Source organism: Pristiophorus japonicus, chromosome 23, assembly GCF_044704955.1.
Source record: "Pristiophorus japonicus isolate sPriJap1 chromosome 23, sPriJap1.hap1, whole genome shotgun sequence".
NCBI classification, from domain to species: Eukaryota; Metazoa; Chordata; class Chondrichthyes; family Pristiophoridae; genus Pristiophorus; species Pristiophorus japonicus.
Genome location: NC_091999.1, coordinates 34,405,764 through 34,431,084, shown reverse-complemented (window position 1 = coordinate 34,431,084; position 25,321 = coordinate 34,405,764). Strand labels below are relative to the sequence as shown.

The following is a 25,321-nucleotide window of genomic DNA, read 5'->3' as shown; positions in this document are numbered from 1 at the left end:
CAATCAGATGTTTCGGCAAGTACTGTACACAAAGTAACATCGGTTTCAGGCAGGAATGCTTATGGCAGAATGTACACGCCTGCAGCTCCATGATCTCAGATGACTCAGAGTCTGCCATCAAGCATTAATGCGAGGCAGTTAAGAGCTTGTTGGCACTGCGGAGGTGATCATCGAGCCCATCAATGCAGCTTCAAACACTATGCGTGCAAAGGCTGTGGAACAATGGGACACCTCCAGCGAATGTGCAGATGAGCTGCAAACACTGCAAACCACCACAATGCAGTGGAAGACCGATCCATGGTGGATCAAACTGAACTAGAGACTCAACCCGAGGAGGCAGATGTGTATGGGGTACACACCTTCACCACGAAATGTCCACCGATCATGTTAAATGTTGGACTGAACGGAATTCCAGTATCCATAGAATTGGACATGGGTGCGAGTCAGTCCATCATGAGAAAACGGCCTTCGACAGGCCCAAGCTGAGCCCCATTCACACCAAGCTAAAAACGTGCACGAAAGAGCTGATCCCTATAATTGACAGCACAGCATATTAAAAGTCTCTTATGATGGAACAGTACACGAACTACCACTAAGGATCGTGTCAGGAGATGGCCCCACACTGTTCGGCAGAAGCTGGCTGAGAAAAATACGCTGGAACTGGGATGACATCCGAGCGCTTTCATCCATCGATGATGCCTCATGTGCCCAGGTTCTTAGCAAGTTTCCATCGTTGTTTGAGCCAGGGATCGGAAGTTTCTTGAGGGCGAAGGTGCAGATCCATTTGATTCCCGGTACATGATCCATCCATCACAAGGCACGGGCAGTGACATATATGATGCGAGAGAAAGTGGAGATCGAGTTAGACAGGCTGCAATGAGAGGACATCATCGCACTGGTGGAGTTCAACGAGTGGGATAGTCAGATTGTTCTGGTTTTCAAGGGTGATGTCACGGTCAGCATAGGCGCGGACTATAAATTACCGATTAAGCATTTTTCGCTGCAGGACCAGTACCAGCAACCCAAGGCAGACAATCTATTTGCGACACTGGCAGGAGGAAAGATATTTACCAAGTTTGACCTGACCTCGGCCTACATGACGCAGGAGCTGGCGGAATCTTAAAAAGGCCTCACCTGCATCAACACGCACATAGGTCTGTTCATCTACATTAGATGCCCGTTTGGAATTCGATCGATCGCGGCTATTTTTCAAAGGGACATGGAGAGTCTGCTAAAGTCGGTGCTGCACATCGTGGTTTTCCAGGATGATATACTGGTCACAGGTCGGGACACCATCGAGCACATGCAGAACGTGGAAGAGGTTCCAAATCGGCTAGATCATGTGGGACTCAGGTTGACACGCTCGAAGTGTGCTTTCCGGGCGCCAAAGGTCGAGTTCTTAGGCAGAAGAATCGTGGCAGATGGCACCAGGCGCACTGACGCCAAGACAGAGGCCATCAAGAACGCACCGAGACCATAAAATGTGACGGAGCTGCGGTCGTTCCTGGGCTCCTCAATTATTTTGGTAATTTCCTACCCAGGTTGATCACCTTGCTAGAACCTCTATACATATGGCTGTGCAAGGCAGATTATTAGGCATGGGGGAAGATCAAAAGAGACTGATTTTGAGAAAGCCCGAAATCTGTTATGTTCCAACAAACTGCTTGTCCTGTATGATCCATGTAAACGTTTAGTGCTAGCTTGCGATGCATCTTTGTGCAGGGTCGGGCGTGTGTTACAATAAGCAAACGAATTAGGAACATTGCAACCGGTCGCCTATGCGTCCAGGAGTTTGTCCAAGGCCGAAAGAACCGACAGCATGATTGAAAAAGAAGCTCTGGCATACGTTTACGGGATGAAAAAATACACCAGTATCTGTTTGGGCTTTAGTTCGATTTAGAAACTCACCATAAGCCGCTCATATCGCTATTCACAGAGAGCAAAGGTATTAAAACCAATGCTTCTGCTCGCATTGAAAGATGGGTGCTCACGCTGTATGCATATAAGTATGTAATTCATCACTGGCCAGGCACAGAGAACTGCACTGATGCCTTCAGTCGGCTACTTTTCCCACCACCGGGGTGGAAATGGCACAGCCTGCAGACTTGCTCTTGCATTTGAAAATGAAAAGTCACCCGTTACGGCCGCCGGATGAGGACCTGGACCAGCCAGGGTCCTTTACTGTCCCTTGTAAAAACTGTATCCTCCATGGGAGCTGGTCCAGCATCCCAGCGGAAATGCATGAAGAGATCATGCTGTTCCAGCAGCGTAAAGACGAAATGTCCATACAGGTGGCCCGATATCGACTCAGATTTGGAGTCTTGCGTGTGCCAATGCACCACTTGCTCGTAACTGAGCAATGCAGCCAGGGCACCCAAGTTTGTGGTCATGGCCCTCCAAACCGTGGTCTAGGATCCACGCTGACTTTGCTGGCCCATTTCTAGGCAAAATGTTCTTCGTTCTTGTGGATTTTTATTCCAACTGGATTGAGTGTGTAATAATGTCTGTGAGCACGTCCACTGCCACCCACGAAAAACTACGAGCCACGCACGGCCAGCCTGATGTCCTTGTCAGCGACAACGGGCCGTGCTTCACCAGCGCTGAATCCAAGGAATTCATGACACACAATGGGATCAAGCACATCACAACTGCCCCGTTCAAGCCCGCATCCAATGACCAGACAGAACGTGCAGTCCAAACCATCAAACAAAGCTTGAAACACCTGTCAAAAGAATCCCTGCAGACCCACCTGTCCCGAGTCCTGCTCAGCCACTGCACCAGACACCATTCTTTCACCGGGGTTACCCAGCTGAGCTGCTCCTGAAAAGGGTGCTCAAAACAAGGCTTTCTCTCGTTCACCCTGATCTCCATGATCAAGTCGAGGGCAGGCGGCATCAATCTGTGATCGCACAAATTTGTAAAGCAATATTGAAGTCAATGACCCTGTATTTGTACTCAACTATGGACATGGTCCCAAATAGCTTGCTGGCACTGCCATAGCCAAAGAAGGGAGGAGGGTGTTTCAGGTCAAACTCGCAAATGGAATAACTTTCAGAAAGCATTTGGACCAAACCAAACTGCGATTCGCAGAGAGCCACAAGCAATCAAATTCCACCTTCCGACGCACACACAAGTGGCAGCCAACATCATGGTAGACCACGAAGCTGAACTCATCATCCCCAGCAGCCCAGCAAGGTCATCTGCGCAGCAGTCCAGCGAAGAACCAACCAACTCACCTACACCTGTATTTGTACTGAGACGATCGACTCAGGAGCGAAAAGCCCCAGATCATCTCAGCTTGCAAATAAGTGTACTGTTGACTTTTGGAGGGAGTGACGTTATGTGTGCAACTCTATGTAACCAGAATTCTACCGCCACAATAGGCCGTATCTGTTGGAGTCCCAAGGGATCCCAGCGTCCCTTGGGAGCACTGTATATAAGCAGACCTTCCATGTTGTACGTGCACTCTGAAGTTAGAATAAAGAAACAGGTCACAATTACTCACGTCTACAGTACTCAATCACATTACTTTTTCTGAACTGAACAGGTTAAATATAGAATAAAACTCACTCTATACTGTTACACCAAACGTTTCCAGTGCAAGTACAGCACAGGTTAGACACAGACTACATCTCCCTCTACCTTGTCTCAGCCATTCCAGGGCCGATACAGATCTGTTAGGTCTAGAGAAAATATCCCTCTATACTGTTCCAGCGGATATTCGCGGTACAGGTGCAGCACGGGTGAGATACAGAGTAAAGCTCCCTCTACACTGTCCCACTGTAATAAAAAGGCAAGCATGAAAGCTCGGTGCCTCAATGCGAGGAGTATTCGGAACCAAGAGAGGGCTCTGAGCTAGTTAGAGTGGGGGAGAGCTCAGATGAACAGGACCCCAAGGAAGAATGCAAAAGGCAGGAGGCAACAGAGCAGAGTAGCACTGGGCTAAGAGTAAACTACAAGGTGATAGGAAGGGACAATATTTATAAATATAAAGGGGCTGCAGGAGGGGTCAAAACTAAAAATTATGGTTCAAAAATTAGTATTAAAACACTCTACCTAAACGCATACAGCATTCGAAATAAAATAAATGAGTTGACGGCACAAATCTTTACAAATGGGGATGATTTGGTGGCCATTACAGAAACGTGGTTGCAGGGGGGCCAAGACTGGGAATTAAACATACAGGGGTATCTGACAATTCGGAAAGATAGACAAGAAGTGAAAGGAGCTGGGGTAGCTCTGTTAATAAAGGATGATATCAGGCCAGTTGTGAGAGACGATATTGGCTCTCATGAACAAAATGTTGAATCATTGTGGGTGGAGATTAGAGATAGTAAGGGGAAAAAAGTCACTGGTGTGCGCAGTTTATAGGCCCGCAAATAATAACTTCATGGTGGGGCGGACAATAATCAAGGGAATAATGGAGGCATGTGAAAAAGGAACGGCAGTAATCATGGAGATTTTAACCTACATATCGATTGGTCAAATCAAATCGCACAGGGTAGCCTTGAGGAGGAATTCATAGAATGCATACGGGATTTCTTCTCGGAACACTATGTTCCAGAACCTGCAAGGGAGCAAGCTATCTTAGATCTGGTCCTGTGTAATGAGACAGGAATAATAAACGATCTCCTCGTAACAGATCCTCTCGGAATGAGTGATCACAGTATGGTTGAATTTGTAATACAGATTGAGGGTGAGGAAGTAGTGTCTCAAACAAGCGTACTATGCTTAAGCAAAGGTGACTACAGTGGGATGAGGGCAGAGTTGGCTAAAGTAGACTGGAAACACAGCTGAGTGGCACAATTGAGGACAAGTGGAGGACTTTTAACGAGCTATTTCATAGTGCTCAGCAAAATTATATTCCAGTGAAAAAGAAGGGCGGAAAGAGAAGGAATAACCAGCTATGGATAACCAAGGAAATAAAGGAGAGTATCAAATTAAAAACCAATGCTTATAAGGTTGCCAAGGTTAGTGGGAAATTAGAAGATTGGGAACAGTTTAAACGACAGCAAAGAATGACTAAGAAAGCAATAAATAAAGGAAAGATAGATTACGAAAGTAAACTTGCACAAAACATATAAACGGATAGTAAAAGCTTTTACCGATATATAAAACGGAAAAGAGTGACTAAAGTAAATGTTGGTCCATTCGAAGATGAGAAGGGGATTTAATAATGGGAAATGTGGAAATGGCTGAGACTTGAAACAATTATTTTGCTTCGGCTTTCAGAGTGGAAGACACAAAAACCATGCCAAAAATTGCTGGTCACGGGAATGTGGGAAGGGAGGACCTTGAGATAATCTCTATCACTAAGAGGGTAGTGCTGGACAGGCTAATGGGACTCAAGGTTGACAAGTCCCCTGGTCCTGATGAAATGCATCCTAGGATATTAAAAGAGATGGCGGAAGTTATAGCAGGTGCATTCGTTATAATCTACCAAAATTCTCTGGGCTCTGGGGAGGTACCAGCGGATTGGAAAGCAGCAAATGTAACGCCTCTGTTTAAGAAAGGGGGCAGAGAAAAGGCAGGTAACTATAGGCCGGTTAATTTAACATCTGTAGTGGGGAAAATGCTTGAAGCTATCATTAAGGAAGAAATAGCGGGACATCTAGATAGGAATAGTGCAATCAAGCAGATGCAACATGGATTCATGAAGGGGAAATCATGTTTAACTAATCTACTATAATTATTTGGGGATATAACGGGCATGGTGGATAGAGGTGTACCGATGGATGTGGTATATTTAGATTTCCAAAAGGATAAGGTGCCACACAAAAGGTGACTGCAAAAGATAGAGCTACACGGAGTCAGAGGAAATGTATTCGCATAGATCAAGAATTGGCTGGCGAACAGAAAGCAGAGAGTCGGGATAAATGGGTCCTTTTCGGGTTGGAAATCGGTGGTTAGTGGTGTGCCACAGGGATCGGTGCTGGGATCACAATTGTTCACAATATACATAGATGGCCTGGAAGAGTGGACAGAGTGTAGTGTAACAAAATTTGCAGATGACACAAAGATTAGTGGGAAGGCGGGTTATGTAGACGACGCAGAGAGGCTGCAAAGAGATTTAGATAGGTTAAGCGAATGGGCTAAGGTTTGGCAGATGGAATACAATGTCGGAAAATGTGAGGTCATCCATCTTGGAAAAAAAAACAGTAAAAGGGAATATTATTTGAATGGGGAGAAATTACAACATGCTACGGTGCAAAGGGACCTGGGGGTCCATGTGCATGAATCCCCAAAAAGTTAGTTTGCAGGTGCAGCAGGTAATCAGGAAGACGAATGGAATGTTGGCCTTCATTGCGAGAGGGATGGAGTACAAAAGCAGGGAGGTCATGCTGCAACTGTATCGAGTATTGGTGAGGCCGTACCAGGAGTACAGCGTGCAGTTTTGGTCACCTTACTTAAGGAAGGATATACTAGCTTTGGAGGGGGTACAGAGACGCTTCACTAGGCTGATTCCGGAGATGAGGGGTTTACCTTATGATGATAGATTGAGTAGACTGGGTCTTTACTCGTTGGAGTTCAGAAGGATGAGGGATGATCTTATCGAAACATGAAAGGGATAGACAAGATAGAGGCAGAGAGGTTGTTTCCACTGGTCGGGGAGACGAGATCTAGGGGGCACAGCCTCAAAATACGGGGGAGCCAATTTAAAACCGAGTTGAGAAGGAATTTTTTCTCACAGAGGTTTGTGAATCTGTGGAAGTCTTTGCCCAAGGAAGCAGTTGAGGCTAGCTCATTGAATGTATTCAAATCACAGATAGATAGATTTTTAACCAATAAGGGAATTAAGAGTTATGGGGAGCGGGCGGGTAAGTGGAGCTGAGTCCACGGCCAGATCAGCCATGATCTTGTTGAATGGCGGAGCAGGCTCGAGGGGCTAGATGGCCTACTCCTGTTCCAAATTCTTATGTTCTTATGTTCTTATCAAACACTCCCAGAACAGATACAGCGTGGGTTGGAGACAGAGTAAAGTTTCCTCTTCACTGTCTCATTAACCATTCCCTGGGCAGGTACAACCAAGCTCATGGTCTACAGGGCTGTCGTAATACCCGCCCTCCTGTATGTCTCAGAGGCATGGACAATGTACAGTAGACACTTTTTCTCGCTGGAGATATATCACCAACAATGTCCTCGCAAAATCCTACAAATCACCTGGCAGTACAGGCACACCAACATCAGCGTCCTAGACCAGGCTAACGTCCCCAGCATTGAAGCACTGACCACACTCGATTAGCTCCGCTACGCAGACCACATAGTTCGCATGCCAGACACGAGACTCCCAAAGCAAGTCCTCTATGCGGAACTTCTTCACGGAAAATGAGCCAAAGGTGGGCAGCGGATACGTTACAAGAACACCCTCAAAGCCTCCCTGATAAAGTGTGAGATCACCACTGATATCTGGGAGTCCCTGGCCAAAGACCACCCTAAGTGAAGGAAGTGTATCCGGGAGTTTAATCGCCAAGAGCATGCAGAAAACAAGTGCAAGCAGTGGAAAGAGCGTGCTGTAAATCGGTCCCACCCACCCCTTCCTTCAACAACTATCTGTTCCACCTGCGACAGAGTCTGTGGCTCTCGTATTAGACTGTTCAGCCCCAATTAACTCACTTCAGGTGTGGAAGCAAGTCTTCATCGATTCTGAGGGACTGCCTATGATGATGATGATGATAACACAGTTTAGATGCAGAGTAAAACTCCCTCTACAATGTCTCACCAGACATTCCCAGGCAGATACAGCTTTGTTTATTGAAGGTTAAATCTCCCTCTTGCCTGTCCCAAACACTCCCAGGGTATGTACAACATTGGTTAGATACAGAGTTAATCTCCCTCTACACTGTCCCATCATACACTCGCACAATAGGCACAGCAGGGGTTAGTCAGAGAGTAAAGCTCCCCATAGACTGATCCATCAAATACTCGCATCGCAGTTACGGCATGGATTAGAGAGAGAGTACAAAATTTGCAGCACTGCCCAATCAAACACTCCCAGCGCAGATATAGCACGGGTTACATACAATGTAAAGCTCCACCAACACTATCCATCAAACACAGCCTGGGGAGGAACAACACGGGTTAGATACTGAGTAAAGCTCACCCTACACTCTCCTATCAAACACTCCGTGGAAAGATGCAACACGGAGTAGATGGAGAGAAAAGCTTGCTCTACACTATCCAATCAAGAACTGCCAGGGCAGGTACAGCACGGGTTTGACAGAAATGTTTAGGCTGGGTTTTCCAGAACTTGGGGCCTTGGCAACAGAAGGCACAGCCACCAAAGCCATCAATGGTTGAACAATTATAATCAGGGATGCTCAGGAAGACAGATATCTCATGGGTGGGCGGGGGGGGGGAGCGGTGTGGTGCTGGTTGGGGCTGGAGCAGTTTACAGAGCTAGGGAGGGGCGAGGCCATGGAGAGTTTTGAAAATATATTAGAATTTTGAAAGCAAGGCGTTGCTGAACCAGAAGCCAATGTAGTTCAGCGAGCACAGGGCTGATAGGTGAGCTGGACTTGGTGAGAGTTAGGGCATGGGCAACCGAATTTTGGATCAACTCAAGTTTATGCAGGTGAGAATGTGGCAGGAATGCGTTGGAATAGTCAAGTCCAGAAGTAACAAAGGCAGGGATGACGGGTCAGCAGCGGATGAGCTGAGGCAACGGCGATGTTACAGAGGTGGAAATATGTATTCATAATTATGCTGTGGATATGTGGTCAAAAACATACTTCAGGGTTAAGTATGGCACCAAGGTTGCAAACAGTCCGGTTCAGGCACAGACACAAGTTGGGGAGAGGGATTGAGTCGGTGGCTAGAGAGCTGAGTTTGTGGCAATGACAATTACAAATATCAGAATATTTCACAGGCTATCACGTGCAAAATGTGTGGATGCATTTTAAAATTCAATCGGTTCCAAAACCAGGTTACAGAAAGTTACGGATTTCAAATCTTATGCAAGACAGTTCAATAAAGGGGCGGTTCAAAGGACTTCAGCTGAGTTTAAACTGCAGTTAAGTCTATTACAACGACAACTCGTGTACTCAAACGGAACAAGTTTGGGGTTTGATATAATAGAAGGTGAACTAGGTGAGAAGTGATGTAAGTTAGATTAAGAAAAAGCACAAAAATGGAACAGTCAGTAACAGAACATCAATTAGTCTCCTCTGATCATGGAGCAATCAAAAAGTCGACACACTGTTTTTGAAACGAAGATAATTTGTTCAACATTTATACAAGATATTAATCTCCAGCCCATATATAGGGGTTATTAAGATAATCGGAAACAAACAAGAACTGCCAGAATGAACATGGTTCAGTGCCCAAAGCAATCCCAGTAAATCCTGTTCTATTTACAAATGCAGCTTTTCTCCTCAGACCATTTAAAACTAAGATGAGGAGGAATTTCTTCTCTCAGAGGGTTGTAATCTGTGGAATTCTCTGCCCCAGAGAGCTGTGGAGGCTGGGTCATTGAATATATTTAAGGCTGAGGTAGACAGGTTTAGCAGAGTTGTTCACAATCAGGAAGGCTTTAGATTGAGTCAGGGAACAGAGTAGTTCTGCTCACACAATCAAAGAATGGTTACAGCACGAAAGGCCATTCGGCTCGTCGAGCCCTTGCCGGCTCCCAACCAGTCTCACTGCCCCGCCCTTTCCCACCGGTCCTGCAAATGTTTTCTTTCAGATACTTATCCAATTCCCTTTTTAAAGCTGTGATTGAGTCTGCCTCCACCACCCTTTCAGGCGGTGCATTCCAGATCCTAACGACTCACTGCATAAAATAGATTTTTCTTCCATTGTCTTTGGTTCTTCTTCTCATCCACTTTAAATCCGTCTCCTCTGGTTCTCGACCCCTCCACCAATTGGAACAGTATCTCTCAATCTACTCTCTCCGGGCCCCTCATGATTTTGAACACCTCGATCAATTCTCCTCGCAACCTTCTCTGCTCCAAGGAGAACAACCCCAGCTTCTCCAGTCAATCCACGGAACTGAAGTCCCTATTCTCGTGAATCATTCTTGTCAATCTTTTCTGCACCCTCTCTAAGGCCATCACATCCGAATCTGCGGTGCCCAGAATTGGACACAATGATCCAGTTGAGACCGAACCAGTGTTTTACAAAGGATCATCATAACCTCCTTGCTTTTGTACTCTGTGATGCCCAGGATCCTGCAAGCTTTTTTAACTGCTTTCCCAACCTGTCCTGCCACCTTCAGCGATTTGTCGACATATACCCGCAGGTCTCACTGTTCATGCATCCCCTTTAGGATTGTAACCTTTCGTTTATATTGTCTCTCCTTGTTCATTTAATCATGCTTTTCTAATTTTATTTCTTAACTCAGATTCACGGCCTCATTTTATTTCTTCCTCCGAGCCCCACAACTTAATCTGGCAGCGTAATGTTGGCGAGTGGTGATTGATTGCCCTGGAAACCAACAGGAAGAGATGTCAGAGGCCGGAGTGCCGAGGGAGCAGCGTGTTCTGCAACAAATCACGGTGCTTGATGGGTGGATCCTGAGTCGGCCCATCGGGTAAGTATGTTTCAACATCTGTTAAACAATTTATCTTTTAAAAGTTAAATTGAGATTTCCTTTGTCAACAAAACAGTTTAACATCTGTCAGTATTTTATTTCCATTTATGAGTTCCTATTATGAGTTTCAGACACTTCAGTTCCAAGTGTACCAGGTATTTAAAGGTCATTCATTCCCTCTTTTCATGTCGCTGTTAGTTAAAGGGACAGAGATTGATTTCCTCTCATTATGCATTTGTGGTAGTAAAAGTAACATCCTTCCTGTTGGTAGTGATTTACATTCTGTGCTGGCCGAGATGGCTGGTGGCATCAAACTTTAAAATACACATTCTCGTGTTCAAATCTCTCCAGGGTCTCACCCATCCCTATCTCTGTAACCTTCTCCAGCCCACCAATCCTCTTAACAGTTTGTTTTCTATGGAACAGAGGAGGCTGAGGGCAGACGTTAATGAGGTGTAGAAAATTATGAGGGACCTAGATAGAGTGGATAGGAAGGACCTATTTCCCTTCGCAGAGGGGTCAGCAACTAGCTGAACCTTTTAGCCAGTATGTAGCAAGCCCAGCAAGAGAGGAGGAAGTTCTGGACTTTATATTAGGGATTGAAGCTGGGCAGGTGGAAGGGGTATCAGTGGGAGGGCATTGGTGCCATTGATCGTAATTCTCTTAGATTTAGGGTAGTTATGGAAAAGGACAAAGATAGACCAGGAATAAAAGTTCTCAATTGGGGGAAAGCCAATTTTACTGACCTGAGATGTGGTTTAGCCAAAGTGGACTGGAAACAGCTACTTGAAATGGTGAGAGATTGGGAAATGTTGGTGTTCAGAGGGACCTTGGTGTCCTTGTACACGAATCACTGAAAGTTAACATGCAGGCACAGCAAGCAATTAAGAAAACAAATGGTATGTCGGCCTTTATTACAAGAGGAGTTGAGGATAATAGTAAACATAAGAACAGGAACATAAGAAATACGAACTGGAGTAGGCCATACGGCCCCTCGAGCCTGCTCCGCCATTCAATGAGATCATGGCTGATCTGATCATAGACTCAGCTCCACTTACCCGCGAGCTCTCCATAACCCCTTATCCCCTTATCATTTAAAAAACTATTTCTGTCTCAAGTTTATTCAATATCCCAGCTTCCACAGTTCTCTGAGGCAGCGAGTTCGACAGATTTACAACCCTGTGAGAGAAGAAATTCCTCCTCATCTGTTTTAAATGGGCGGCCCCTTATTCTAAGATCATGCCCTCTAGTTCCAGTCTCCCCCCATCTTATACGTTTCGATAAGATCACCTCTCATTCTTCTGAATTCCAATGAGTAGAGGCCAAAACTACTCAACCTTTCCTCATAATTCAACCTGCTGATCCCTTATATCAATCTAGTGAACCTTCTCTGAACTGCCTCCAGAGCAATTATATTCTTTCCTAAATATGGAAAGCAAAACTGCATTCAGTATTCCAGGTGTGGCCTCACCAAAACCTTCTATAGCTGCAGCAAGACTTCCCCGCTTTTATACTCCATCCCCTTTGCAAAAAAGGTCAAAAAACAATTGGCCTTCCTGTTCACTTGCTGTACATGCATACTATCCTTTAGTGTTTCATGCACAAGTAACCCCAGGGCCTGCTGTTTTGCGGCACATTGCAATCATTATCCATTTAAGTAATAACTTGCTCCGAGACATCTTACTGCAATTATATAGGACCCTGCTGAGACGACACCTGGAGTATTGTGTACAGTTATGATTGCTTACCAAAGGAAGGATGTACTTACCATTGAGGATGGCAACGAAGGTTCGCCAGACTGATACCTGGGATGGAGGGCTTGTCCTGTGAGGAGAGATTGAGTAGACTAGGCCTATATTCTGTACAGGTTAGAAGAATGAGAGGTGATCTCATTTTAAAACATAAAAATTCTTACAGGGTTTGATAGTATAGATCAGGCGTGTCAAACATACGGCCCGCGGGCCGAACACGGTCCCGCAAGCCTCTTCCTCCGGCCCACCACGTGTTTTAATATATATGAACCCTCACCCCACTCCCCCCCCCCGCCCCGATCTTTTGCTTGCTGACTGAAACACAACTTGAATTTGACGGCCGTCACGCAACAGGAGGAGTGTGGCGGAGGCAGTGGAAAGGTCAGTCGGTGTCCACGGGGAGCAATTCTGGGACAACGAGGGTACTCACATGGACTGTCAATGGTAGATAAGTTTTGAGTGAGGCAGTGAGTAAATAAACACCAAGAGAGAGGGGGAGGAGTGTCGCTGGAACTCCAGGTGATGTAACAGATGATGGGGGTTAGTGCAGGGTAGGTAGTGAGGGGGTTGTTTTCTTGCATTTCTCCCCCTCCTCAGCCCCAGTGAGGCGCTGATTTTAAAATTCTCAGCTTCCTGTTCAAACCCCTCGATGGCCCCACCCCTCCCTATCTCTGTAACCTCCTCCAGCCCCTACAACATTCCCTCTCTCTGTAACCTTCTCCAGTCCCGACACCCCACCCTATCTCTGTAACCTCCTCCAGTCCCTACACCCCTACCTATCTCTGTAACCTCCTCCAGACCCTACACCCGTCCCTATCTCTGTAACATCCCCCAGCCCTACACCTCTCCCTATCACTCTCATCTCCTTGAGCCCCTACACCTCTCCCTATCTTTGTAACCTCCTCCAGCCCTACACCCTTCCCTATCTCTGTAACCTCCTCCAGCCCTACACCCCTCCCTCTCTCTCTAACCTCTTCGAGCCCCTCCACCTCTCCCGATCTCTCTAACGTTGTTAGGGTTAACTTCAACCCACCACTAGGATTCTGTTAGCCTTAAAGTAAATGCAGGTTTTATTAATACAAGCCGGCAGGGGAGCTATCCCTGAAGGAATGCTCGAAGATAGAGCCAGAGACATATTACTTTATACAGTTTCAGATTATAGCATTAAGTAAATACGCAAGTTCGAATTAATACATGCTGATTGATTAATACATGATTGGTACAGCGCTTCCTCCAATCTGGCTTCTATATGCCTTAATTGGCAATTCCAAATACATGTTGTTATGATTCTTTTTAATTAACTCTTATCTTGCTATACAATTCAAATTCTATGTTATCTGTGTCTGTGCCCAGCTCCCAAGGCCTTTGGTCTATGAATTGGAACATCTGCTCCTCTGTGGAAGGCATCCCACACATGGTTCCCACAGTCTGAAAACAGGCTGTGGGATCCATTTTAAAGACCTCTTAACTCCATTTTAAAACATCGCAATTGTTATTATTAATTGTAATTTCAATTTGTAATCTGCCCTTTCAGTCCCTCCTGTTGATCCCTGATTATTTCTAAATAATCAGCTGATCACACATATGTTCTGAGCCATCTGCTGGAAATGGTGATATCAAGTCCATATTCCTGGGATCGCTCGTAGTTCCATCTTTTGCGGAGTCTTTACATACTACCCCTGACCATTTCACTGGGATATTGGCACGCCATTTATATTTCTTTTTGTACATACAGTGCATAAGCTCGGGGGTCTTGGTTGTTTCCCTAACGCGTTACAAAATCATTCGCCTCCCTATCATGCCTACATTACATAATTAACAAGGCTGTTTGCTGTTCGGCTAGAACCACGTGGTTGTATATCTCTCTGATCTGACACATCAGATATAGTTGGATCACGATACATGTCCATTCCACTACCATTATTATCTCAATTAAATGCCACATCAATTTGAGGACTGCGTAGGCTTCAGGTGACCAGACCTTAAAAATATCCCACCATGAACAACAATCTTCCTTTCCCTGCCTTATCCTAACCTGTTTCCTATATCTCCCGCCTCGGTTTCGTTGATCAGGCGATAGGATTGGGACACTCACGACTCTGATCAGGTGTTCATGCCGTTTTTTTTTGTTTGATTAACCCTCTTTGGATCTAGCAAAGGCTTTCTGCGTTCTTGGTTACGGGCATTTGCCAACCTCTTCTTCCTGCATCTCTTGTATCTGCCTGTGCAGTCTCCCAGGAGCATCAACACCACTATCAGCTGCACTAGGACTAACACATGGGATATAATTCGAATCCCTATCTTGTAACTTTACTCGGGTAAGCCTCGCCTGTCTTTGCACTTGTTACATAACATCACCAACCAACTCAAGGCTATTACTATCTTTACTGCCACTAGGGTATGGGAAAGGATCCTTATCCAGGGATGTATAATCTCAAGTACCAAGGCGGGTTTTTCAGGTTATCCTTTATTTCACTGTCCAGTTCTTCAGCTTTCTCCTTCAGCTCTTAATATCTTTTAATGTTATTTCTTGAGCTCAGTTAAATCTTCAAGTAACAGGTGAATTGATTGTGCTTGCTCTTCCATGTAAACATCAATGCCTTGCTTAATCTCATCACTTATATTTCATGTCATTGTCTTCCTGGCATGTCATGTTTGCTCTTCCCACTGCCACCGACAGTCTTGGAGTAACGTAAGTTCCCAGGCTAGTTACCACACAATATTCTCCTCGCCCATGATAGGTGTAATGTGTGGGTTCGGTTCGGGCAGGGTTTATTCCCATGACACATCCTTCCATATTATTGTCAAACCCGCAGCTATCCTTGCTCCCGTCTCCCACTGGGTGAGGGCATATAGTTAGGCTCCCTTCTCTCCGGCACATGGATAAAGATATTCCCCTTATATTTCCATTCTTTTTGATCTCATACTGGTCCATCGCGGATGCACTTTTCCCCTCGTATTATGTTTGTTTCCCCTCACATCCTCCTGTAACCTCATACACCCTTGTCATTCCTTTCAAAAAGGGCCACATTACAGCAAATGTCTAAAGGGACAAAGTGTGTTAAAAAGACAAGCCTGAAGGCTCTGTGCCTCCATGCGAGGAATATTCGTAATAAGGTGGACGAATTAACTGCACAGGCACCAATTAATGAATATGATATAATTGGCACCACGGAGACATGGCTGTCCTAAGGCTGTGTCCCCTGGTTCTGGACTTCCCCTAAAATCGGGAACAAGCTACCCGCATCTAACCTGTCCCGTCCCGCCAGAATCTTTATGTTTCAATGAAATCCCCTCTCATCCTTCTCAACTCCAATATATAAAAATCCAGTTGATCCAGTCTCTCCTCATATGATAGTCCAGCCATCCCGGGAATCAGTCTGGTGAACCTTCGCTGCACTCCCTCAATAGCAAGAACGTCTTTCCTCAGATTATGAGACCAAAACTGAACACAATATTCCATGTGAGGCCTCACCAAGGCCCTGTACAACTGCAGTAAGAATCTGTTGAATCTGCATTTTACTGTAACTCTATGACATTCTGAACCGATAAAGAAATGGAATCGTGAAATGTATCTGTGTCTCTCAGTCTCTGCCTCACTCTCTACTTCTGTCTCTTTAGACATCTGTGCATGTGTTTGCGTGTTTGAGTCTTTGTCTCCCTCACTCTGCCTCTCTCTGACTCACTCTGTCTTTCCCTGTTTTTCTGTTTGTCTCGATCTCTCAATCTGCCCGTGTCTTTCTCACAGTGTCCAGTTCTGTTCCAAAGGGATTCTCTCAGTCTCTCTGTCTGACTGTCTCTCTCTTTCCCATCAGCACTGTCTGTCTATGTCTCTGCCTGTCTGTCTCTCTTTGCCTGTCTCTGTTCGACCCTGTCTCTAACCTGTTGAGTATTTCCATCATTTTCTGTTTTTATCTCTGTCTTTCGCTCTCACCTCTCACTATCTCTCTCTCTCTCTCTCTTTGACGCTCCCTTTTTCCATGTCTTTGTCTTTGTCTCTGGCTTTCCTGTACTCTTTGCCTCCCTCTCTTTATGGAGCACACACACACACATATCTGTGTATGTGTGTGTTTGAGTCTTTGTTTCACTCAGTCCGCCTATCCATCTCAGTATCACACTTGCTCTCTCTCTATTTCTCTAGCTCGTTGTCTGTCTCTCCATGTTCCTGTTTTTGTATCTGTCTCTCAATGTGTCTGTCTCTTTCTCATGGTGTCTAGTTCTTTTCATAGCTCGATTCCTGCTGTCTCAAAATCTACACCCGTCAGTACCTCGTTTGTATAGTCGTGAGTATCCCCACCTGTCATGCGGGAGGAAGCATGTTCGAAATGTAGAATTGTACTTCTGTTATTCGGTATAGATTCATCTTAAAAGTTCCAGAGCAACATAGAAGAATAAAAATACAGCAAGACGATATTGGCTCTTCCAGATTTTTAGGAAACAGAGACTTTTTCAGGACTCTGTGGTGTTCTGATGCAGAGAGATGGATGATTGAGTTATATCTTAGTAACATTTAAAAACACACAGACGCAGTAATCGTGGCCGAGTGGCTAAGGCGATGGAGTAGATATCAATTGGAGTTTACCCGCGCAGGTTCGAATCCTGCCGACTACGGATTTCAGCATTTTTCATTCAATTTCAGACTTGAACCAGGTCCCTGCAAAACGGATCCTGAGTTGGGTGGAATAACGTCCCACACCTTTCAACACTGACATGTTATTCTCATTTTCATTAATCTGAAATATTCACGATACATACGGATAGAAAAACGCAAAAATCAGCGAAATTAGCGACAGTGATTCAGCCTGTCTATCCCTCTATATGTCTAAGGCACTCTGTGTATGTCCATTGGTGCATCTATATTTTTGGTTATGTATGCGTGTGTGTCTCTGTGTCTTTCTATCTGTGTATATGTCTCTGTGTATGCGCAACTGTCTGCGCATATCATCACCATGAATTTGGTATGTCCTGGAACTTTTAAAAAAGATTTGGGAAAAATAATACGGTTATGACATTTGATATCGGCTTTGCTTCAGCGACAGCATTTTCGACTTCATGTCCCACTCCTGAGACTTGAGCATATAATGTTGGTTGACACTCAAGTGCCGTACTTGGGGAATTTTGCATTGTTGAAGATGTTGACTTTCGGATGAAATGTTAAATTGAAGCTCCATCTGCTCTCTCGGGTGAATGTGAAAGTTCCGACAGCATTATTCGATAAAGAGTACTGAGTTGCCCCCATGTCACTTTTATATAAATATTCTGAAATGCTCACTGAAAACCTGTGTGTATGCGTGTGTCTGTGAGGGTGAAGCTCAAGCCCAGATTCTCACAGAGACAGAATGTGAAGGTTCACAAGTCCAGAATGGCTGAGTGTATAAGTCGTTGCATTTAAGATCCAATGGATTTATAGTTACGTGGGTTCGAACCCCACTCCTGGTAACTCTTGAATTTAACACCGATTTTCTCCCATCCTGCTCAGTGATACCCTAATGCCTTCTGTTGAAACTGTAACTCTGTCACATTCTCAACTGACCAAGAAATGTGATTGTGAAGTGCCTCTCACTCTATGTCTTCAGAGAGCTCTGTATATCTTTACGTGTTTGAGTCTATGACTCAATGTGTCTGAGGACCAACAAGCTGAATTCAGGGAGCTCGGAGTTAAATTAAAAAGTAGGACTTCAAAGGTCGCAAACTCAGGATTGCTACCAGCGCCACCTGCTAGTCGGAACAGGAATCGCAGGATAGCTCAGATGAATACGTGGCTTGAAGTGTGGTGCAGATGGGAGGGATTCAAGTTCTGGGACTTTGGAACCGGTTCTGCGGGAGGTGGGACCAGAACGAAACCGGACGGTCTGCACCTGGGCAGGACCAGAACCAATGTTCAAGGGGGAGTGCATGCTAGCGTTTCTGGGGAGGGTTTAAAGTAATACGGCAGGGCGACGGGAGACAGAGGGAAGTTGAATGGGCGCAGAAGTGAAAGAATAAAAGTAAAGGTGGAGGGCAGAGAAACCCACGGCAAAAATCAAATAGGGCCACTTTACAGCAAAATTCTAAATGGTCAACGTGTGTTAAAATAACAAGCCTGGAGGTTCTGTGCCTCATTGCGAGGAGTATTCGTAATAAGCTGGACGAATTAACTGCACAAGCAGCAATTACTGAATATGAAATAATTGACACCACGGAGACATGGCTCCAGGGTAACCAAGGCTGGGAATTCAACATTCAGGAAGCATAGACAGAAATGAAAAGATGGTAGGGTAGCGTTGCTGGTTAAAGAGGAAATTAAGGCAATAGTAAGGAACGACATTAGCTTGGATGATGTGGAATATGAATGGGTGGAGCTGCGGAATACCAAAAGGAAGAAAACGCAAGTGGAGTTGTGTACAGATCAGCAGACAGTAGTAGTGAGGTTGGGGACAGCATCAAACAAGAAATTAGGGATGCGTGCCATAAAGATACAGCTGTTATCAAGGGCGACTTTACTTTACATGTAGATTGGGCTAACCAAACAGGTAGCAATATGGTGGAGGAGTATTTCCTCGAGCGTATTAGGGATGGTTTTCTCACTCAGTATATCGAGGGATCATCTAGAGGGCTGGCCATCCTAGACTGGGTGATGTGTAATGAGAAAGGACCAATTAGCAATCTTGTTGTGCGAGGCCCCTTGGGAAAGAGTGACCATAATAAGGTAGAATTCTTTATTAAGGTGGCGAGTGACACAGCTAATTCAGAGACTAGGATCCTGAATTTAAGGAAAGATAACTTCGATGGTATGAGGCGTGAATTTGCTAGAATAGACTGGCGAATGATACTTAAAGGGTTGAAGGTGGATAGGCCATGGCAAACATTTAAAGATCAAATGGATGAACTTCAACAATTGTATTTCCCTGTCTGGAGTAAAAATAAAACGGGGAATGTGGCTCAACCGTGGCTAACAAAGGACATTAAGGATAGTGTTAAATCCAGGGAAGAGGCATATAAATTGGCCAGAAAAAGCTTCAACCTGAGGACTGGGAGGAATTTAGAATTCGGCAGAGGAGGAAAAAAGGTTTAATTAGGAGGGGGAACATAGATTATGAGAGGAATCTTGCTGGGAACATAATAAAGTTCGATAGATATGTGAAGACAAAAAGATTAGAGAAGACAAACGTAGGTCCCTTGCAATCAGATTCAGGTGAATTTATAGTGGAGAAGAAGCAAATTGTAGACCAGTTGAACAATCACTTTGGTTCTGTCTTCACGAAGGAAGAAACGCATAACCTTCCAGAAATACTAGGGCACCAAGGATCTAGCGAGAAGGAGGAACTGAAGGAAATCCTTATCAGTCAGGTAATTGTGTTCGGGAAATTGATGGGATTGAAGGCCGATAAATCCCCGGGGCCTGATAGTCTGCATTGGAATGTACTTAAGGAAGTGGCCCTAGAAATAGCGGATGATTGGTGATCATTTTCGAACAGTCTATCGACTCTAGATCAGTTCGTATGAACTGAAGGGTAAATAATGTAACACCACATTTTAAAAAAGGAGGGAGATAGAAAGCGGATAATTACAGACCGGTTAGCCTGACATCAGTAGTGGGGAAAATGTACGAATCAATTTATTAAAGATGAAATAGCAGCGCATTTGGAAAGCAGTGACAGGATCGGTCCAAGCTGCATGAATATATGAATGGGAAATCAAGCTCGACAAATCTTCTGGAATTATTTGAGGATGTAGCTAGTATAATGGACAAGGGCAACCAGTGGATGTGGTGTATTTGGACTTTCAAAAGGCTTTCAACAAGGTCCCACACACGTATTGGTGTGCAAAGTTAAAGCACATGGTATTGGGGGTAATGTACTGACGTGGATAGAGAACTGGTTGGCAGACAGAAAGCAGAGAGTCTGGATAAACGGTCCTTTTCAGAAAAGCAGGCAGTGACTAGTGGGGTGCCACAGCGCTCATTGCTGGGATCCCAGCTATTTACAATATACATTAATGATTTAGATGAAGGAATTGAGTGTAATATCTTCAAGTTTGCAGATGATACTAACAGGGTGGCGGTGTGAGCTGTGAGCAGGATGCTAAGAGGCTGCAGGGTGACTTGGACCGGTTAGGTGAGAGGGCAAATGCATGGCAGATGCAGTATAATGTGGATAAATGTGAGGTTATCCACTTTAGTGGCAAAAACACGAAGGCAGAATATTATCTGTATGGCAGCAGATTTGGAAAACGGGAGCTGCAACGAGACCTGGGTGTCATGGTACATCAGTCATTGAAAGCTGGCATGCAGTTGCAGCAGGCAGTGAAGAAGGCAAATGGTATGTTGGCCTTCATAGCTAGGGCATTTGAGTATCGGCGCAGGGAGGTCTTACTGCAGTTGTACAGGACATTTGTGAGACCTCACCTGGAATATTGTGACAAGTTTTGGTCTCGTAATCTGAGGAAGGTCTTTCTTGCTATTGAGGGAGTGCAGCGAAGGTTTACCTGACTGATTCCCGGGATGGCAGGTCTGACATATGAGGAGAGATCGAATCGACTGTGTCTCTGTGTCTGTCTATCTGTATATATGTCTCTGTGTATGTGCAACTGTCTGTGGAAATCATCACCATGAACTTGGTATGTGCTGGAACTTAAAAAAAAAGACTTGGGGAAAGTAATATAGCTGTGAACTTTTGTCTCAGCTTTGGTTCAGTGGCAGCATTCTCGACTGAATTCGGAGTTTGTGTGTTCAAGTCGCACTCCTGAGACTTGAGCATCTAATCTTGGCTAACACTCAATTGCAGGACTTGGGGAATTTTGCATTGTTGAAGCTGTTGACATTCGGATGAAATGTTAATTTGAAGCTCCGCCTGCGCACTCGGGTGGATGTGACAGGTCCCAGAGCATTACATCAAAAAGAATAGGAGAGTTGCCCCCGTGTCAATATTGCTCAAAATGATCGGAAATGCTCCCTGAAACCCGATGTGCATGTGTGTGGCTGTGGGGGTGGAGATGAAGCCCAGATTCTCACAGAGACAGAATCCAATTGCTAACGGGACCAGGATGGCCGAGTGGTTAAGGCGTTGGGCTGGTGATCCAATGGGTTTTTACGCTCGTGGGTTCGTATCCCAGTCCTGGTAATTGTTTCATTCAACAAAGATTGTTTTCCCATCCTGCTCAGTGATACCCGAATTTCATCTGTTGCATTTGCATTTTTCTGTAACTCGGTGACACTCTGAGCAGATAATGAAATGAAATTGTGCAATGTATCTGTGTCGCTAAGTCTCTGCCTCTCTCTCCCTTTAGAGAGCTGTGTATGTGTTTGTGTATTTGAATCTTTGTCTCCCTCAGTCTGCCTCTCTCTGATTCACTCTGTCTGTCCCTTTTACTTTGTTTGTCTCTGTCTCTCAATCTGTCTCTTTCTCACGGTGTCAAGTTCTGTTCCAAATGGATTCTCTCAGACTATCTGTCTGAATGTCTCTCTCTTTCCATCATCGCTGTCTGTCCATGTCTTTGCCTGTCTCTATTACTCCCTGCCTCTAACCTGATGAGTATTTCCATCATTTTCTGTTTTTGCCTCTTTGTCTCTCTCTCTATCTGTCTTTTTCTCTTTCTGTCTCCCTCTTTGTCTCTCTCTTTGTCCCTGGCTTTTTCGTTTCATTCCATCACTATTTGCCTCCCTCTCTTTTTGGAGCACGCAAACACATCTCTGTTTATGTATGTTTTCAAGTCTTTGTCTCACTCAGTCTGACCCTCCGTCTCAGTCTCAAACTTTCTGTCTCTCTCTGTCTCTATCTCACTTTCTGTCACTCCCTGTTTCCCTGTTTGTCTCTGTTTCTCAATGTGCCTCTCTCTTTCTCACGGTGTCCAGTTCTGTTCCAATCGGATTCTCTCAGTCTCTCTTTCTGACTGTCTCACTCTTTCCCATCATCTCTGTCTGTCTATGTCTCTGCCTGTCTGTCTCCCTTTGTCTGTCTCTGTTAGTTCCTGTCTCTAACCTGATGAGTATTTCCATCATTTTCTGCTTTTGTCTCTATCTCTCTCTCTCTATTTGTATCTCTCCTTGTCACTGTATTTATCATTGTCTTTCTCTCATTCTATCCCTCTCTCTCTTAATAGATCACACACACAGACCTCTGTATATGTATGTGTTTGAGTCTTTTTCTCACTCAGTCTGCCTCTCCTTCTCAGTCTCACACTTTCTGTCTCTCGTTGTCTCTATCTCGCTGTCTGTCTTTCCCTGTTTGTCGGTTTGCCTCTGTCTCTCAATGTGTCTGTCGACTTTTCATGGTGACCAGTTCTGTTCACAACTCGATTCCTGCTCTAACAGAACTGATGCTCGTCAGTTTCTCGTTTGTTAGTGGTGAGAATCCCCGCCTGTCATGAGGAGTCCAGGGATCAATTCCCCGACGGGGAGGCAGTTGTTTCAAAATGTTGAATTTTACTTCTGTTTCTTGGAAGAGATTCATATTAAAAAGTTCTAGAGCAATATAGAACTGTAAAAATACAGGTAGAGGAGATTGCCTCTTCCTGATTTTGAGCAAACGGAGACTTTTTCATGATTCTTTGGCCGTCTGCTGCACAGAGATGGATGACTGAGTCGTTTCTGCGTAACGTTCAAGGAGGCAGAAATGCATTAGTCGTGGCCGAGTGGTTAAGGCGATGAATTCGAAATCCATTGAGTTTTCTCCATGCAGGTTCGAATCCTGCAGACTTCGATGCCCAGCATTTTTCATTGCATTTCACAATTTAACCATGTCTCTACAAAACTGATCCTGAGATAGGTGGAATAACATCCCACACCTTTCAACACTGACAGCTCTTTCTGATTTTTATTAATCTGCAATATTAAAGATACATACGGACAGAAAAACGCAAAAAGCTGTCAAAGTTTCTACAGTGATTCAGACTGCCTATCCTTCTATATGTCTAAGGCATCGGTGCATCTCCGTTGGTGCGTGTAACTGTCTGTGGAAATCACCACCATGAATTTGGTATGTCCTGGAACTTAGAAAAAAGAATTGGGAAAAATAATACTGTTGTGAACTTTGGTATCGGCTTTGTTGCAGTGGCAGCAGTCTCGACTGAATCAGGAGTTTGTGTGTTCAATTCCCACTCCTGAGACTTAAGCATATAATCTTGGCTAACACTCTAGTGCAGCACTTGGGGAATTTTGCATTGTTGAAGCTGTTGAAGTTCGGATGAAATGTTAAATTGAAGCTCCGTCTGCACCCTCGTATGGATGTGAAACATCCCAGAGCATTACTCGAAAAAGAATAGGAGAGTTGCCCCCGTGTCAATATTACTAAAAATGTTCGTAAATGCTCACTGAAAAACGGTGTGTATGTGTGTGTCTGTGGGAGTGGGGTTGAATCCAGATTCTCGCAGAGACAGAATCCAGATTGTGACAGGACCAGGATGGCCGCGTGGTTAAGGCGGTGGCTTTAAAATTAAATGGACTTTTCCCGCGTGGGTTTGTACCCCACTCCTGGTATCTCTTTAATTTAACACGGATTTCCTCCCATTCCGATCAGTGATACCGGATTTTCATCTGTTGAATCTGCAATTTTCTGTACCTATGTGACACTCTGAGCCGATAATGAAATGAAATTGTGAAATGTATCTGTGTCGCTCGGTCTCTGCCTCTCTCTCTCTTTCGAGAGCTGTGTATGCGTTTGCATGTTTGAGTCTTTGTCTCAATCTATCTGTCCCTGTTTCTCGATTTGTCTCTGTCTCTCAATCTGTCTCTTTCTCACGGTGTCCACGTCTGTCCCAATGGGATTCTCTCAGACTCTTTGTCTGACTGGCTCTCTCTTTCCCATCATTTCTGTCTGACCATGTCTTTGCCTGCCTCTGTTCGTCCCTGTCTCTAACCTGATAAGTATTTCCATCATTTTCAGTTTTTGTCTCTATCTCTCTCTCGCTATCTGTCTCTCTCCTTGTCACTGTCTTTATCATTGTCTTTCTCTCACTCTTTCCCTCTCTCTCTTTATAAATCACTCACACACATCTCTGTATATGTTTGTATTTGAGTCTTTTTCTCACTCAGTCTGCCTCAGACTCATACTTCCTGTCTCTCGTTGTCTCTATCTCGTTGTCCGTCTCTCCCTGTTTGTCGGTTTGTCTCTGTCTCTCAATATGTCGGTCGGCTTCTCATGGTGTCCAGTTCTGTTCACATCTCGATTCCAGGTCTGACAGAGCCACGATCTGTCAGTTCCTCGTTAGTATAGTGGTGAGTATCCCTGCCTGCCATGCAGGAGACTGAGGTTCAATTCGCCGACGAGGAGGCAGTTGTTTCAAATATACAAAGTTTTACTTTTGTTTCTTGGTATCGACTCATGTTAAAAAGTTCCAGAGTAATATAGAACATTACAAATACAGCAAGATCAGATTGCTACTTCCAGATTTTTAGCAAATGGAGACTGTTTCAGGATTCTGTGGCCGTATGCTGCACAGAAATGGATGACTGAGTTTTATCTGAGTAAAATTTAAAGAGGCAGCGGACCAGTGGTTGTGGCCGAGTGGTTAAGACGATGGACTGAAAACCCATTGTGGTTTTCCCGTGGAGAATTGATTCCGGCCGACTGCGTTTCTCAGCATATTTCATTCTGTTTGATAATTTAACCAGGTTCATGCAAAACTGATTCTGAGATAGATGGAACAAAAGCCAGCCAAAGTAGCGACAGTGAACCTGCCTGTCTATCCATCTATTTGTATAAGTTCTCTGTCTATATCTTGATCTGGGTGTCATGGTACATCAGTCATTGAAAGTTGGCACGCAGGTGCAGCAGGCGGTGAAGCAGGCAAATGGCATGTTCGCCTTCATAGCTGGGTGATTTGAGTGTAGGAGCAGGGAGGTCTGACTGCAGTTGTACAGAGCCTTGGTGGGGTCACACCTGGAATATTGTGTGGAATTTTTTGAGGATGTTTCCAGCAGAGTGGACAAGGGAGAACCAGTTGTTGTGGTATATTTGGACTTTCAGAAGGCTTTCGACAAGGTCCCTCACAAGAGATTAATGTGCAAAGTTAAAGCACATGGGATTGGGGGTAGTGTGCTGACATGGATTGAGAACTGGTTGTC

The 25,321-nt window shown here is 44.8% G+C and overlaps 1 protein-coding gene and 1 non-coding gene across 2 annotated transcripts in view; both read left to right on the top strand.

Moving 5' to 3' along the window:
- The window catches only part of LOC139235476 (probable G-protein coupled receptor 139), a 53,417-nt gene that overhangs the window by 4,239 nt on the left and 23,857 nt on the right, over positions 1-25,321 (top strand). The window lies entirely within an intron of this gene.
- trnat-ggu (transfer RNA threonine (anticodon GGU)) lies at positions 21,298-21,380 on the top strand. Its single transcript has one exon. It is a non-coding gene; the product is annotated as a tRNA-Thr (tRNA).